Source organism: Chiloscyllium plagiosum, unplaced genomic scaffold (assembly GCF_037043375.1).
Source record: "Chiloscyllium plagiosum isolate Xiang-an unplaced genomic scaffold, Cpla_swu_hap1 HiC_scaffold_27, whole genome shotgun sequence".
Taxonomy (NCBI): Eukaryota; Metazoa; Chordata; class Chondrichthyes; order Orectolobiformes; family Hemiscylliidae; genus Chiloscyllium; species Chiloscyllium plagiosum.
In genome coordinates this window covers 71158856-71164977 of record NW_028270165.1, presented here as the reverse complement: position 1 = coordinate 71164977, position 6122 = coordinate 71158856, and the positions used below count along the sequence as shown (strand labels likewise).

Genomic DNA, 6122 nt, shown 5'->3' with positions numbered 1-6122 from the left:
ATTGAAGAGGTCGTTCCCACTGAGTAACAGTAAAACCACAACAGAACCTGCAAAAACTGAAACCAACTGACATCTGAGATACTTTGGCACAAGCTCCACCAGTTGCACAAACCACAAGCAGAACAAAGTTATTGCAGAAATACAATGAAATAAACTGTGAAAATTCTAATTAATTTAATAAAGACGAGTCACACATGGCCGGAAACACCGAAAATATAGAAAGACTAAAAGGACATTACCTAAATTATTATTCTGTCAAGATTATTGATATCTGGCATTCGATGTTGAATTTAAATGAAGTTGTGTTTTTAGTGAGAACTTCCTTGGTGCAGCAATGAAACGTAGCTGGATCCTTCTGGAAACATGGTATTGGAAATTAAATTTCTCACTGATGTGGAAATGTTGATTCGGATTCTCTTTATTTAATAAAATTCGGAAGTGAAAACTTCATGAAATCACACAACAGAGGAATGTTAATCGCCTATGCATCTCCACTCTCCCCATAAAGGTGGAAAACAATTAAACTCAGAAACCTTAAAAGTCCAAAACACATTTCTTGATCCCATAATTGTCCAATTAGAATACTCAAGTTATTAATGAAACTGTTCATATTATACAGCTTTTGTGCATAATGCAATCTTCCTTCTTTACTGGTTCATTTTCCAATAACAGTGTGTTACGTAAAACACGGGTGAACATGAAAGCCATAATTATTTCCATTAATTAGATGTTTCCCCAATAAATAGGACATTAGTAGACAATATATGCCGTTTAGCCATGGAGATTTTGGTTACAAACCATTCTTCACACCCCACCCCCAAAACTGGATTCCGAGTCCAGCTCTACAAACCTCTGCAGGCATGATTTTGTACAGCTATCTCTGTATCACTATTTCTGTAATCTTCACCTTATTCAAGTTCTGGTAAAACACTTTCAGTGTTCTGCCCAGTGTGTCGGTAACGGCACCATGTTCTGGGTTTTTGTACATGTCTCTCCGTGCTCTGCCTCACTGTGTGTCTATAATCCTAATATGTTCAGGTTTTTGTAACGCTCTCTTCCAGCTGTGCATCACTGTGTCGGTAATCCCCCTATGCTCAAGATTTTGTACAGCTCTCTCTGTACGCTGAATCAGTGTGTGTGTGCTGACCGCCGACTTCTTGCACAGTAATAAACAGTAGAATCACGTAGTTGTATTCGAGAGATCATTAACCGGCTGATTTTTGCCCGAGGATCAAAAGATTCAGAAATTCGTAGCCCAGCAGCATTTTCTTTCTTCGCCTCTCCTGTAGTGTCTCTCTGAAGGAGATATTTCGGAGCCTGTCCTGGGGACTGACTGTACCAGTAAACTGTGCACTGACAGAATCCTGAATACTTACAACTTAGAGTAACGTTGTCGCCAGCAGGAGAAGTTTGCACAAGCGGTCTCTGAGACGTCGGGAGACTGGAATCTGTAGAATGACATTGAACATGAGTAATTATTCAACTACTGTTTCTACAAGGAAATTCTAAATCACCGAACTTGACCTGATTTTTGTGGCAGTTAACTTTGTTGATAATCCATTTGAATCTATTCTCTTTTATCGAAATATAAATTGCTGAGGAGATCGGGTGACGTTTTCTTTCATATGTTGTCTTCTTATAATGTCGAATGAGCTGCCAAAACGAGTGATTGGAACTCATTGAACAGTAAATTTCAAATGGGAAATAAGCAGCAGCTTAAATGGGCAAGAAGTCCGGACTATGGAGAAAAGTCAAACACAGTAGGAACAAGTTGAGTGGACGCGAAAAAGGGCAGTAAACACAGGTGTGTTGAATGCTCTCCTATATGATTCCGTAATGAACGTTATATTTCTGATTCTATTTGCTGTGGTGAAATGCAACTCGAGTAAACTTCTTATAACCTGTCGAGACAATTTTCAAAAATAGCTGCCCGAATGTCACCCAACAATTTTGTGTCATTATACACAGTAAGATACAAAATGAATAAAGTGATTGGTCTATCGTTTTCAGCAGTTCACCTCTGTCCAGGAGATTTTACCTAACGTCGGAACTACTGTTTAATTTTGTTTATTTTTCAAATCATATCCGTTTTGTGGTTGTTTACTTCTAACATGAAATATTTCAATTTAGTTTTCATTTATTTCTGCATTATATATTTTTTCCTTTTGTGTTTCTTCTAATTGTTGATAGGTCTCCCAGATTTCCCTCCATACTCGTTTGGGATCAGTCTGCACTGGTGTGGTTTTACTCTTACTCATTGGGAACCCAGCTCTCTCCATGAATTTGAACTGGCATTGATTTATTGTCTTCTGAGCATTCCGAGTGGATCTGAAAACAAGGAATAGGGAGTTCTGCCCAACTGATTTATGGTTCTGCATATACTCCAACGTTCACCCCCGCATGAAATCTAACTATCATTACTGATTTGGGATGCTGAGTAGATTTATTCTGTCCTTCTCCCTCGGTTTTCTAAACATTCCAACAATGACTCAGTAGAATGTGCCCTAAATACTCTGTTTGGAGGAATATTCCGCATTTCGCTTGCACTTCATCTTCACATTCATGATTTAGTTTATTCTGTTGGTAAGCATAATATATTAATGGACCATTGCTCTGAGTTGTATCTCATCCACCCCATTAACTGCGTCATGGTATATATGATTTGTAAGAAGTTACCTTCTCCTTCTCTGCTTCTCAGAGAAAAGAGACCTGGCGAAAACATTCAATTTTGGGCCTCCAAAGCTTTATGAGGAACCGAATGCTGCATATTAAAGGAAATGTCTTGATTGAATTATTTCTCCTTGTGGCAGTGCTAGTAACTGAGACCTTAATCTCAAACTGTGACGATTGTGTAGACTTTTCAGCCCAGAGTATATTGCACTGGATGTCTATCCTGTAACAATTCTATATGTTCAAATTAGATGACTTTTCTTTATTTTAACCGCGATGCAATGTAACTGACGGAGACGGTATGATGAATCAGAGCTGCACTTGCGACAAAACAACCAATTGGAGAGGAAACATTAATCCATCAGACCAGCCCTTCACAATATAAAACTCACCAAATATTCTTGTCAGGGTTAAACCTTCGACGATGTCGTGGAAATTGTCACCTAAGTGTTTTCCTTTTGAGGAATCATTTCTTGCTGGTTTTAAATGAGCAAACGCCAATTTTGAATCTGTACCCTTATGCAGCTAAAATATAGCAAACTTCAATCTCAAAAGGGCTACATTGACGAAAATTGTTTACAATTTCAGATTTAAGTCTGAGGTTGGAAAACTGGGGAAATGTTTCATTGTATACAGACACATATGAATGCAATGGAAAGAAATAAAAAAGACAATAATTCCTATCACCAGCCTCAGGTAATTCCTGGAGTTACCTCGTGTTGTTCGTGTTCTCAGTTTCCACACTTTCTACCATACTGGTGCGACCCCAACATTGACATGCGAAAAATACTCCAGATCAGTGAAACCACCGACCCAGGACCGATTTTGATACATACATTCTTTTGGTAAAGGAGGAGAAAGTGAGGACTGCAGATGCTGGAGATCAGAATCGAGAGTGCGGTGCTGGAAAAGCACAGCAAGTCAGGAAGCATCAGAAGAGCAGGGATATCGACAATGAAAGGCTCATGCCCTCAACATCGATGTAATTTTTCAATACCACAACCTCGATTCTTTTGGGAAAATCAGGACTCGAGTTCGTTCTTCTCCCCAAAATTTGGAAAATGTTACAAGTTTACTTCCAAAAGGTTTGTTTTGAGTTTCTTTGCAACTGAAGTTCAAAATATTAAACCGAACATTAGTGAAGATAGTCTATAACGAGTCGGAGTGCAGAGTAACTTACCAGGTGTGACAGTTACCACCGTCCCGGATCCATCGACATAGTCATAATACCACAGCAATACTCCTCTTAGTCTCCCCTGCACAAGAACCAACGGTACCTCAAAGAGCCCAGAAATCATCAGCGCGCTATTGAGCACTCTAATTATTCAGAGCATTTAGATAAATTGGCAATATTCCTTGTGTCCAAGTTTCCTTTGGCTCAAGTTAATTTCCTGGTCTTTTGTCAAATGGCACATGAACGTGGGAATCAAGTGTTCTCTTCATATAAGCAGAGAAGAACCTAACAAAGAAATTAGTGCTTGCTCGAGTGAGTAAAAATATCAACTTATATTACAGTGAAGGGAAATTCAAGCCGACAATTGACAATTGGCGCTGGAGAAATTGTATTAAAATTGCACAGAGGTATTTGGTTAGGCTCCTTTCATTGTGTCTGTTGCCAGTTTGACACAATGTTACATATCAATTTAAAACTTCCCAGGACCAGTTGAGATTTGGAACTTGACAGGTGGACTGTAATTCCTGACTCCAGCTGTTAGAATAGGATTGCGACTCGTGTCAATATCCTGTAATTGTGATCAATCATTCCTAACTTCCATTCAGCCACAGAAATCCCGACAAAAGACACACATCCAAACACACTTGGCATCTGTGAAACTCATCTTGTTATTGACAATAATCCAGTAGAAATGTAAATTGGACTACGGGGCAGAAATTAAAAGGCAGAGCTGTGCGAATTTCTGGGCAGATTGGCTGGGTTTTCAATTTATTTCTGGAATAATCTCCTGTGAGAGTTTTTGAGCGACGGGAAGCGGAGGCCATCACATTGTGCATGGTACTTGTATCGAGCTTTACAGTAATAGGTGGCGGTGTCTTCAACTCTGACATCCCGAATTTCCAACGAAAATGTCTTTTGAGCTTTATCCGTGGACAGAACAAATCTCCCGCCGCCGGAGATCCCCTCCCATTCTGTCGCTGCCTGCGTTTGTTTGAAGAATTGCCCACTCTCAAAATAAATATAGTAATTCCAATGATATTCATCAAAAACACAGGTGATGGTGAGGGACTCACACTCGTTCTTGGAAACACTTAAAGGACTCTGTGTCACTGACTGACTGAACAAACCTGCAAATTAAACAAAGAGAGGTAAGTGGGCAATAGATCTGACGCACACAACGCGGTTCAAACCCCAGACCCTGCCTGTAATTCAAATGAACTTGAGCAAGAGTGTAGTTTTTCAATCACATCATGTTGCTTTCTGTGATTGGTACTCACAGGGTAAACAGAGACACAGGATCAAACCAAGGAGGGCACCCATCGTTCCCGAGCCGGGAGCTGATGGTTTTTGATGATGGGGAATGACAGATTATTCTGGCAGATCCGATCGTGACCTGCACCTTATTATGAGATAGGAATGGAGTTGATTTGCAGGCAGAGTCAGTGAGGTGATTGATGGGCCGAATGGATTCAAGTTCTCTGTACTTTCGTTGTCTGATTAAGTGGTAGGCTTTCAGAGGGAACTTCCCGTTTTATGTGACTTCACCAGCTCTGTGAGCTGAATTTGTAATCCCCTCCCACATTTTACAATGCACAGGGGTCGGGGGTGGGGTTAAAGGTGGAGATATTTTCTGTCAGTGATCGCTTCATCCCTCCTTGGCCCCGCGGAAATGAGCATGGTATGCGGCCCGTGTTTCTATTGGGTCATATGTGTTCAGCAAAGAATGTGAAGCTGCGATACTGGAAGAACTCAAGCAAAATTCTCCACTCCCGCATCTTCAGCACTATTTTCTTTTGTTTCCTGCCCATCCCCGTCTTCATTGTAAATCAACAGTGCTGGTGGTGTTTAATGCTGAGCACGTCAGCAGGACCTCAGTCAAACATTTGATCTCGAGAACTGTACCTCAACTTCTGCAGTTTCGCTCAGTCTTAAACTGAGAACCGGATTACAAATTGATATATTCCTGTGAGAATGTTGTGGTGAATATATTTAATTGCAAACTTTCCCAGACTTTTGGACAAACAGTTCAGGTTGTAACTTTGCTGACTGAGCTGGTAGGTTTGTTCTTGTGCTGGGTAACAGCATGGTGACGAAGCATCTGAGCAAACTCATGATCGGAACCTTAACCTGAGGTACAAATCTTCACAAAAGTCGCGAACAAACAGTTTCTCCAATTCCTTTCTGACTGTTGATATAATTTATCCCTAGAAAGGTATTCGAAATTTGAATTAGATTATTACCCATTCTTTGAAACTGTAGAGAATACAGATCGAGCGTC

At 40.3% G+C, this 6122-nt stretch overlaps 1 long non-coding RNA gene across 1 annotated transcript; it reads right to left on the bottom strand.

The window, feature by feature from the left end:
- Positions 1 to 585: 585 nt before the first annotated feature.
- LOC122546784 (uncharacterized) lies at positions 586 to 5361 on the bottom strand. Its single transcript, XR_015751514.1, has 3 exons — positions 5122 to 5361; positions 3851 to 4971; positions 586 to 1448 (listed from the first exon to the last, which is right to left on the bottom strand). It is a non-coding gene; the product is annotated as an uncharacterized LOC122546784 (long non-coding RNA).
- Positions 5362 to 6122: the final 761 nt, after the last annotated feature.